The sequence below is a fragment of the Euprymna scolopes genome, chromosome 24 (assembly GCF_053919585.1).
Source record: "Euprymna scolopes isolate OS-2025 chromosome 24, ASM5391958v1, whole genome shotgun sequence".
NCBI classification, from domain to species: domain Eukaryota; kingdom Metazoa; phylum Mollusca; class Cephalopoda; order Sepiida; family Sepiolidae; genus Euprymna; species Euprymna scolopes.
This window is the reverse complement of record NC_136505.1, coordinates 26,823,860-26,836,715: the sequence shown is the minus strand read 5'-3', so window position 1 is coordinate 26,836,715 and position 12,856 is coordinate 26,823,860.

The following is a 12,856-nucleotide window of genomic DNA, read 5'->3' as shown; positions in this document are numbered from 1 at the left end:
ATTTCAATTTTAGAAAACTCACTATATATATATATATATATATATATATATATATATATATATATATATATATATACTAGCAAAAGTACCCGTCGTTGACTGGGTTCAAAAACAGCCTACAGAAAATGGACTCTGATTTATGAAAGTATGATAGGTTATGAAAAGGAACGGTTGTAAAGAGATAGCTTCGAATTCGGGGGTATCAAAATCAAAGCAAAATATTATGAAAGTAAAAATAAAATAGATAAACCCTATAATTTATTATACCATACCTGTTCACACTGAAACACTTATCACAATATTCTGTGGATCTATATTAAAAAAGCCTGTTAAACTTTGTGACATATTTCCATTCTATGGAGGTCAGGTGCGAACGAACACCTCATAATTTTATTATACCATATTTCTTCAAACTGAAACATAATTATCAAAGTATACTTACGCAGATAGATATGAAAAGTATTTATTAAAGTTTGTGCCTATTTCTATTCTATGGAGGCCAGGTGCGAACGCAGACCCCACAATTTTATTATACCATCCCTATTTAAGTTAAAACATACTTATCAAAATATTATTATGTACATCTATATCAAAAACACTTGTAAAGGTTTTTTTTTAATTTTAAATTTTTTTATTTCCATACTTTGTGGACCAGGCGCGTACGCAGACCCCACAATTTTAATGAATCACCATAATGCCAGATCAAACATACCCATTCCTGTGTCTCGATACATCTTTTATCATTATATGTAATCAGTTTTCTATAATAGTCAATCATATAGGAGCCTATTTGTGACCAGACACACACAGAGACGTTCAGCTTTATATTATGTATACTCTGAAGTAACCTCGTTAAAACTTTATTGGTGGCTTTACCTCGTTAAAACTTTATTGGTGGCTTCACCTCTGAAAAATATTAACTTGGAATTGCATATATATATATATATATATATATATATATATATATATATATATATAGAGAGAGAGAGAGAGAGAGAGAGGGTGTCTCAATAAAATGTATAAACTCTTTAAATTATTCCAACTTTCTACATGAATACGCTATGCCACGTTCCCAAGAGGTGTTTAGAAATACAGAATGGCACTTCCAGCCGGGTGGAGTACTTCCTCGCTTTCATCATGACGTAAGAGCATACCTTGATAGTCACCTGCGAAACAGATAGTTAGGACAAAAAGGAAGTATCAAGTACTGTCCACGCTCACAAGATTTGACACCCTCCCATAAATTTTTCTCTATTTTGGGGCCGGATGGGGGAGAGGATGAGGTTCATGTTAAACACAGGGTTCACACCACAAAACAAGCTACAATGAATAAGTTGAAAGCAACCATTGAAAGAAGATGTGTCAACATACCAATTAATTAGGACCGTTTTCGATCCAATCAGTGAGCGTTGTTAGCTGTTCATGGAGCACAATGGCCAACAATTTGAACACTTTCGATAATTAGCTGGTTTCTATATATGTTCCCAGTATTTTGATGTATGAAACTTTTCTTTCTCATAATAAATGTTGGTTTTATGATCATTTAAAGAGTGTATGCATTTTATTGGGACACCCTGTATATCAAAAGTGTTTAAAAATATACATTTATTCTATATATACGAAACTCAACATTATGACGAGAAGAATTAGGCTTTGAAATGCATGGGTATAAAGAGCGTTTAAAACATCGCTTTCTCTATGATGTTATTCCTTGTTAAACTGACAAATAAATTAATAAATTTATATATACTTATATTTATTTTATTTTGTCTTCACTTTATATATATATATATATATATATATATATATATATGAGAGAGGGAGAGAGAGAGAGAGAGAGAGAGAGAGAGAGAGAGAAGAGTAGTTTGATATTCCTCGTATGCATCTAGATATATCCTGACGATAATGAGTAGGAGATGATTGAAGCATAAAACAATATCGTTTTTATACTTTTTTTTATTAGTATGATAAATGAATACTCCGCGTGTACTTCATCAGAAATGAGTGGAGAAAGAAACAGAAATGAAACGATGAAAAAGTGTATTATATGCTAACAAGGCCGATAGCCATTAGTCACGTGCTCTCGTGTAATGAATGAATGCGTGAATGTAGGATTGACATTAAATTCTTATAAAGCTAAGAACTGCATTAATTAACAACAGATCTTTGATCTTAACCAAAAAGGCCAAGCACAAAAGTGTTACGGACAGACCGACCGACGGAGTGACTTATAGAGTCGCTTGCACGCGGCTAAAAATCAGACGACTTATTTGGAAAAGGAGAAGAAGTGTTGTTTGAATGCGTTTAAAGGCTGTCTTTTTATCAATATATATATATATATATATATATATATATATATATATATATATATATATATATGGTGTGGTTATCTATTTTGTTTATATTCGCTAATTTATGTATAACTGTTGTATACAACGTATCTACAAGACTGTTAGCGAACATTTTCGCAACACTGATTTTTGCAATTGTAAAAATAGTAAGTAGACATTTAATAAAAAATGGTTTTAGGGGGAATATAGGCCCAACCTCCCATATTTGAATTCAAATATTTAAAGATTACATTAAATTTGATCCATGGTCATTAGACACGTATTAAATAAGGAATTTCGGTTTTTACTTAATTCCCATTAAGTTTGAGTTTTAAATTGGAAGCGTTTTCTCGAATCCAAATCATATAACTGATTTTTTTATAAAAAAAAAAAAAAACACTAAAAAGCAAGATTTTCTTGCTTTGATAATCAGCTTTAACTGTTTCTAGTCCTGAATTTTCCATTTGTTTAGAACGATTTCTGATCACACCCTTTCGATTTTCCTCTGGATGTTATTTACGGATTGACCCTGTATTTGTCACCTCGCTGTTTTTCGTGTAGTTTGTAACATGGTCTAACCATAATTGATTCTTACTTTTCAAGAAACGTGCGTTAAAGTTATTTTCTGCCGAAAATGTCATTAAATCATGGAATGATATCCTGTTGCGAAATAAACGAGATCCAGCAGAGATAGTATACATATATATATATATATATATATATATATATATATATATATATATATATATATATATATATATATATATATAATTTAGTATAATAATTATTAATTCAATAGATATATATATATATAGTTTAGTATAATGATAATTAATTCAATATATATATGGATATATATATATATATATATATATATATATATATATATATATATATATATATATATATATATATGAGTAAAAATAAAATAAAAATACAAACGATGGTTTACGTTATGTTATTTGAGAAGGAAACCCGAGAACTAATAAAATAATAATCAACGTTTCGTCCCTATTTTAGGGGACATCTTCAGGATTTCGTAGGAAAAATGTAGAAGAAAACGATTACAGACCACATGCGAGTGAAAAAGGAAAAAAAAAATCCTAAAATCATTCCCATTCTGGGTAGAATCTATAAATGTGCGGAAAGGTTGGATTATTCTATGTCTTTTTATATTATATCATTTTATCTATAACTATGTACATGCACATATTGTTTTTTCATATTATTATTTTTTAAACTTAAAACAAAAGTAATAAGATAAAAAAAAGTAAACATGCATGTACATAGTTATAGATAAAACGTTTTTATGTGTATATATATATAAGCATAGAATAATCCGCGTTGATTACTATTTTATTAATTCTTGGTTTTCCTACTCAAATAACACACACACACACACACACACACACACACACACGCACACACACATATATCTATATATATTAGGTAGTTATAAAAAATATATATTAGTTAGTTATAAAATATATATATTAGTTAGTTATAAAATATATATGGCGATTAAGCTACACTGAATATTCCTCGTTTCATCCACTCTAGGATTCTTCAGGTTTAAGAATCCTAGAGTGGATGAAACGCGGAATATTCAGTGTGTAGCTTAATCGCCATATATATTTTATAACTAACTAACTAACTAGCTCTACCTACGTATTGAGCACTTTTGAAGTAAATACTTAAAGTTTACACATAAATTTATACTTTCGTATATTAATTTTATGTGAGTAAATGAAGTAGTTATATATATATATATATATATATATATATATATATATATATATATAATTATTTACCACAATAATTATTAAATGATCTGCGCTTAAGAGCTAAACTGACCGACTTTTTATTTCAGCTGAAAGTGCTCAACGATAAGAAACGAGTTTCTTAAAGCGGCTGACATAATTATTTACTATAATAATTATTAAATACCTACAGGCACTAGTGTTTCATCATTTCGGAAATCATCAATGCAGGGTGTCACGATTAACACCAGTTGATAGATTCGAACCCGGCAACAGAAGCTATTTCTGGCGTCATTAGAAAGGACCTAATCCATTCGGCTAGTGTTAACCGCGAGAAATATAGTTGAAATTTAAACATTTATTTTTAAAATGATTTTTCAACGTTTGTCAGAATGATCTAATCATTATATGATGATCTGCGCGGCTTATATATATATATATATATATATATATATATATATATATATATATATGAGTCAATAAAGAGAGAAATTGAAAGTATTAAAACAATATAGTGATATATACAAATTTCTTCATTTTATTTAATTTAATAGTGAGTTTAATGTATGTAGACCTACTATCCACAAATATCACACCCACTATGACAGATATGCTATATACCTCCATTACATATTACAAACTATACTCCTCCTTTATCACAGAGATCAATATAGTACCTCGAAACAGCCTCAATAATTTATTTCACTCCTAATGTAAGTATCGCCAGATGTCGCATCCCTATTATGTTACCTGGCATCTTTTCTACTCCTCTGATGGGAAGCATTAGCCTCCGAAATATCATTGTATAAAGAATTCTTACATACCCAACACCCCTAATCGATGTTTAGCATTTTTGAGTAAATGAATAAATCTCCATATATCACTACATAGTTTTATACCTTCATTTTCTCTCTTTTTTGACTCCTATTTAAGCTACAAAACATCCTTTTGTTGAGCTTTGCATTATCCCGATGATTGCTTTTATTCTCTTCCTTTAACTCTCTTATTATATATATATATATATATATATATATATATATATATATATATATATATGTATAACATTTATTTTTTTTCTCGCTCTAACGCTTTAACATTGGTATTAAAAGCCTAAATTATTAAAGCGAACTTCTTAATGTACACAGTCATGAATATGCGAATGACTGCATGGAGATTAACCGATTTGCATTTTCCTAGCATTAATTAATTACTTATTCGTTTTTGTAGTTTTTTATTAGATGATTGATTTCATTTCACTATTATTTAAGATGAACAGGTTCTACATACAAAAAATATTTTTCTATCTATCTATCTATCTATCTATCTATTTTTCTCTCTCTCCCCCTCTCCTCCTCTCTCTCTCTTTCTCCCCCCCTCTCTCTCTCTCTCTCTCTCTCTCTATATATATATATATATATATATATATTTAGTAAAAGTGGTAATTAATAAAAACTGAAGAAAGTGCTCAATACTGTTGTAGAGCAAATATGCGTTTTATTTTTCATTACCGTATCTTTCTGTTAAGTTACATTATTGTTTCAGCTACCCGGCCGTTTTTTTCCCCCGGCCAGCCGGGTAGCTGAAACAATCTTGTAACTTAACAGAAAGATACGGTAATGAAAAATAAAACGTATATATATATATATATATATATATATATATATATATATATATATATATATATATATATATATATATATATATATATATATATATATATAGTGAATAAATAACAAAAGGCTATATTCCAAGTTTCATGATATTGACCATCTTATAGTTTATTCCTTTAATTCAGTTGACATTTACAATTCTTGACAGTATCTGTTTTGTAGCGCAAAATAAATCAGTTAATTATTATATGAATCAGTGAATCTATTACGCCCTTAACTCATCAGAAGAAAAAGTAATAATCAATTCGTCAAAAGGAAATAAAGTTCGTTTTGACATGATAAAAATCCGAAAATTGGAAGAGAAGCTGTAAATACCTTATAATATGTTTCCATTACGCCATTTTGAATAAAGTCTTTTGTCATTTATTCATTATATTGCTCTGTAATTACATTGAGCTTCTTAAATAAGGATTGGTATATATTATAAGAAAATATATTTCCACAGAAATATATATGTATATATATATATATATATATATATATATATATATATATATATATATATATATACAAATCGACAGTCTAATTTTACATTTATAAATATATATATATATATATATATATATATGTATGTATATACAAATCAACAGTCGAATTTTATATTTCTTCCATGTCTTTTTACGCACATTATATCTTTCTTTTAATAATATTATTGGAATTCATTCCCTTTTCCTTGTGCCTATTTGTGAATTATTCCACGGATTTCTGCCTTTTGGATTACTTTGGATCATCTTCCAATTACGCGATTCCCTTTAATTTTATTTGTGCGAATGGAAATTTTACTAACTTTCTTGTATTCTGCAGTTTTGATTTTACAGCCATCAGACTATCCATTCACATGAAATTACTTTTTTTTATTTGCCCTATTCCCTTTGCTTCACTGTTTGTTATCAAGTATGATCTATGACTTACTTGTAGTTTCATCAAATACTTTTGCAAGCAAAATCCGATCCCGCATTTTGCTAAATCCTACCCTCTGATGAGAAGGAAAGTATTTCTTCGAAACTCTGCGGATTAAGGACTATCCACTTATTTAGTGTTTCCTTTTTAAAATTAAATATGCTTTAAAATCTTTTTCAATGTGTTTTTAACATGTTTTATTAAATACTTAGAAAACTTAGGAAAAAGGAAAAAAATTACGTTTTCATTTTGGAGAACCATCAACGTGTGAGTCTAAATAAAATATAGAATAGAAAAATCTTATTTTTTTGCATTGATATGATTGAAAAGTAAATACGTCACTGCTATATGTCGTGTAAAAGTTTGCACACACACACATACATACATACATACATACGTATATACATATATATATATATATATATATATATATATATATATATATATATATATATATATACTAGACTACCCGTGACCCGTTGGGTCAGTATGTTATATTAGCTATGAAATTCATGTATGAGCGTGACACTTGTGACGTAAAGAAAATAGTTTTTTGTGACGTAACAGAAACATTTCTATGAAAGTATATTAAAATGAAAAAAGAATATAGATAGATTTCTATGAGTCTTTCTGTTTATTATAATTTATTATTTTTGAAAAAAAATTGCAGTTACTGAATTATAAGTAGTTGGCCATACTTATACGTTTTCAGCGTCCCAATTGTTCTTTTGTTTTTGTTTTTTTTCACGTTTAAATTATCCAAATAAACAATTGTTAATACTGACTGCTATTTTTGTTTTTTACATCGTTCATCTCTGTAATACGTTTAAGTTATTTTAACGCAATTTTTTTCCTCTCCATTTTTTAATAAAATTAGAACCTTTTTTTATCTATACTCTTATCATACATAAATTTGTTTAGTTGTAAGAAAATAGCGACAGTATAGTTGTAATAAAGAATAAGTGCAAAACACCCCCACTCTTCCCATGTTAAATAATAATTTCGAAATAATAACGTTAATATTTCAGTGTGCAGGTCAAAATCTGCAAAAGAAGCGATTTGTGTTTATTTGCTAACGTTGTTATGGGTTAATGTTTATGCGCATGTAAACCAGAAAGTGGGTTACATCACTCGTTACAAGGTCATTTGAGTTATATATATATATATATATATATATATATATATATATATATATATATATTGCTTTGTCTGTCTGCAGAAACTGTTTTTATTCACAAATTGGAATTAATTTGGAGTGGACTTTGCAACTCAAATATTATAATAAAACCAAGGAATTATGCCTACTTCGGATTGTTATCTTGTGCCGTGGATGATTCAAAATACGGACCGGATCCTTTTACCCCACTGCTACCAAAGACTTTCACTTCGGAATTTACCATACAATTTGGATATGAAATTCAATATCCTTTTCATTTTGAACCAATATATAATTTCTCTTTGTTTATGATTTAAAAACTTGAAAAAATTTTAATGATGATTTTCTATGTTTATTGTATTGAGCAAATTACGTATAAACCATCATAATATTTGCTAATATTTTCTCCTCTGAGGAGATGGGTAGACATCGAAAACCTATAAGTTAAGGAGATATACTTATTGAAATGTATTTTTTGTCTTGATGTGAAATTTCATCATTTTACGTCATAAAGTTTAAATTACTAAATTATGATATACATACATATATATATATATATATATATATATATATATATATATATATATATATATATATATATATATGCATTTGGACAATGTCAAAACATCGTTAATTTATTACCAACACAGCAGCAACCGTATAGCGCAATGGTGAGAAACCTTGACTACCATTTGGGCGGTTGTGTTTCGATCCTGGCTTAAAGCAGTTGCCTGTCTCATGCCACTGATGACCTGTGAAACAGCGAAACAGTACTATATGTGGATGACTATATATATGTATATATATATATATATATATATATATATATATATATATATATATATATATATATATATATATATATATATATATAATGGTTTTTATCTTCTGGTTCACTTGAAATCTTTTTTGTGGGGGCCTTTTTAAAATCGCTCCTTGCTGTCATTCATTTTGCCCCAAATCCGTGGCAACTGTTTATTTGAATCCTGTTTGAAGGTCATCCTCTGACTATTGTGTAATTATCAGAAAATTTGCATGCAAGTTGTTGATGTTGTCATGGTGACAGCAGCTTAGTTCATTGACAACTGAATGGAATGGGACGGTGGATGACATTGTCAGGGTTTGATAAGTAATTGTTAATGAAGGGGGAGACCGGAATGAAAATGGTAAAAATGATTAAAAATAAAATAAATTATAAAAGATGGAGACGAACACGGATGGCAGGATAGATAACTACGTAGAAGGAATTTCAAGGAGTCTGAAATGAAAATGAAGATAATCGGGAAAGAGAAGTGGACAAATAATGGGGGAAGAAGAAAGAAAGGAAAGGGTTTATATAATGGGTATGTAATGAATAGTTTTTGAGGATGGCAAAGAATCCTGGTGCATGTTTTTTTTTATTTCTAAAAAGAAGATATATATATATATATATATATATATATATATATATATATATATATATATATATATATATAACTGAACGTGTCTGTGTGTCTATCTGTGTGTCTGTGTGTGTGTCTGTGTACATTTCCCTACACAATAACTCTGTCAATTTTCAGTCTACAGACTCGAAATTTGATATACAGGGTCTTGAGATTTGGGGAAATCTTTGTGATCGGTTTTCGGCCAGAAATTTGTCTTTTCAGGCGTCAAAGTTCAACGATTTGATTTTTAAGAACTCTACTAAACTCCTCGACAATTTTGGGTGTAAACACTAGAAATTTTAGATATAGGTTCCTTGGACATGGATCTAACTTAATAACTGTATTAGAGCCCAAAACAATAAACGTTAAGGGGTCATAATAGGGGTCAAAGTAAAAAAAAATGACCTCTGCGGTCTCTATCAAATTACTCAGTCAATTTCTGATCTAAACATTTGAAATTTGACATAAAGGGTATTCAGAGATAGGGCAAGCTTTTTCATCGGTTTGGGTTGAACATTTTTAGTTACCAATATATAAATGTATGTATGTATGTTTGCATGTCTGCCTAAAACTTTCGACAGAGGCGAAGGATTTTACCAACATCAGTATCGTTTTTAAGTTCGACCTTTCATACGACAAATATTGAAAATTGGCTAAAAACATTCACCTTCAACTGGGCACTTTTCTATAGGAGAAGGGTCGCTTTTTTCGCCGATATTTTTGAAAGTCATCCTCTACTTTCGCTTGTCTAGCCTTAATTTAAACATAAGTCACTTCCGGTTTCGGGTGGTCGTAACAGCAAAGGCGTCAGGTTTTTTTCACGTTCTTTTCCTCCTACACGGTATGGATTCGAGCCTGCTTTCCTACTACCACTTTTTGTTTTTGCTTAACACACACGACCTGTTCTTATATATATATATATATATATATATATATATATATATATATATATATATATATATATATATATATATGTTAATCATTTCTTTGAACCGTATTCGGTTTGTATATACCAATCGTAATGGATTAAAAATTATTTTTCACAAATAAAGTTTCTCATAACGAAAAAGAATTTTTTATAAAGGTGATATAGATTTGGAAAAAAGTCCAAGCTCAAGTAATGCCTTTTTATAGGATTCCAGAGCATATATATTTTAGTATACTACCACACTCTTTAGCTCATCCAGGCACACTTTGGTGTTGATCTTAAAACCAACGTGGAAGGTGTGAGGTGGCATGATATGACCCTCACTTGAAACCACACCACAGACCATAACCATGGCTACAAACTTTGTTTTCATCACTCTGCACACATCCTTGTTATTTGTGACAATCCAGCAATGCATTTTGAAGGTGCTGGCAATGGTGCTGTTTTCATAACTTGGATCGGTAGAGAGCATGAGTTGTACAGTGGCACATCTTTGATCCCACCTGATGATAGCAAACTCATATAGCTCTTGGAATTTGTACACAACTGGCCAACTAGTAGATGGTCTGCAACAAAAAAATGAAAACCAAATTTCATCAAGCGAAAATGGAATCATGTCTTTTCTAGGGCGACAATTTTATCGTTCCACCCTGTATATAGCGAAAGAAGTGGTAATATCGGTAACGGTTTATAGTTAGTTTATTAGTGAAATTGATTGAATCAGCTATTGAAAAAATGGAAAATGGTACTTTCTGGCTGTTAGTATCCAAGTCAGAAGATATTCCAGGTTTTTATGAATGCTTTTTTTTTTTTTTAACTACTGCTTCTTTCTGTCGTTTGAAGTTTGAATTTTAATCAAAGTTAATTATTTCACCTTATGGCGATTATTTTAAATTTATAGCAGTAAACCGTCAATTTTACTGGATATTTTATATGCAACTAGAGAGGGTATCCTGCGTTGCCGGAGTAGGGAAAGGTGTGTGGGTGGGGTGGGGGCGGGGGTAAGATAACAGTAGGAAGTCCCGGTGGAGAGAGGTGTTAAAAAAATGTTTGTAACGGAGAGGTGGTACTCGGCCTTGCCTGGGTGTGTGTAGATGATTTAGAAAGGAACCCCGGGTGGGGGTGGGGGTGGGGTTAAAAAAATGTTAGTAGTGGAGAGGTGATACTCTGTGTTGCCTGGGTGTGTGTAGATGATTTAGAAAGGAACCCCGGGTGGGGGTGGGGTGTTAAAACAACAGTTGGCAGCCCATGTGGAAAGAGGTGTTAAAAAATGGTAGTAGCTTGGGAACAACAAAACAACAGTTGGCAGCCTGGGTGGAGAGAGGTGTTAAAAAAAAAGTGGTAGTAGGCAGGCAGGCTGGAACCCATGACACTAGGAGAAAGTAAACAAAAATTTGATGTCTTACCAATGCTTCATGACGCGACCGGTAGTTCAGAACGTTAAAATTAAACAAAGTCAATCAAACGGATACGATGACTTGCAAAAATGGCTCACAAAAAATCGACCCCTCCTTGTACAAAACTGGCCAGTTTAGAGTGAAATAATTAATGTTTTGGGCCAATTTTTCAATATTTGTCGTCCGAGATGGGGAGCTTTAAAATGATACCGATTTTCTCAGGATCCATCGCCTCTGTCAAAAGTTTTTGCGATACATACATGATGGCAGCAAATTCGTTTTCGAACATAGCACAAAAAAAGTGTATACAGAAACACGAAAACATTCAGTGATGAGCCGCACAAAGGTGGCTTTTAAGCCCTGCTAAACTCTGGCATTCCTTGGCACACATTGTACAGACATGTGCGCCACTAGCAGCACGTTTTTGATGTTCTCTTTTATGTGTGATCAAATGGCGTTTCAAACCACCTGCTGTTTTGTATGTCCGTCCGCAGTTGACACAGGTTAGCTCTGGCAACTCAAGACTGCTTTGTGGCCCACTGTGCTGATGAGTAGTCTGGTGCAAGGTCCTTCTCCACTCTCCGTGATCCAAAGCAAAACTCTCCCAGGTTCTTTCATCTATCTCACATTTTTTTAAGGTGGACCTTAAACAATCTTTGAATCTCAATTTAGGCTTTTGAGCCAGACGCCTTCCCTCAGTGAGTTGTTTGGGAAGTTGACCGTCTAACATCCTCACCATATGTCCACTCCATCTCAGTCTATGTTTGATAATATGAGCTTCAATGCTAAGACATTGGTCCGTTCAAGCACCTCCACATCACTGACATACATCTGCCAACCCACATCTAAGCTTCGCCGTAGGCACATCTGGTGAAACCCCTCGAGACATCTCAAATGCTCCCTGTACGTTGTGCAAGTTTCACAGCCATAGAGAAGAGTAGAGAGAACCCATGCAGCATAAACCTTAATCTTAGTTGGCAGCAAGATCCCATGACATCTCCACAAACGCCCGTCCAACTTTCCGAAGGCATCACTTGCCCTGCTTATTCGTAATGATAGCTCAGTGTGCTACCCAAGTATACAAACTTAGTGACAACCGCTATCCTTGACCCACAGATATAACCTGATGGCTCATAGTATGGTATGCCCAGAGCAGGCTGATACATTAAGATAGTCAGGCCCAATTTCATATTGATAGTCAGGCCCAATGTGCTGCAGGAAACCGCAAAGGCGTCCACAAGATGCTGTATATCAGCCACCATATGACCCACCAGATCACAGTCATTCGCAT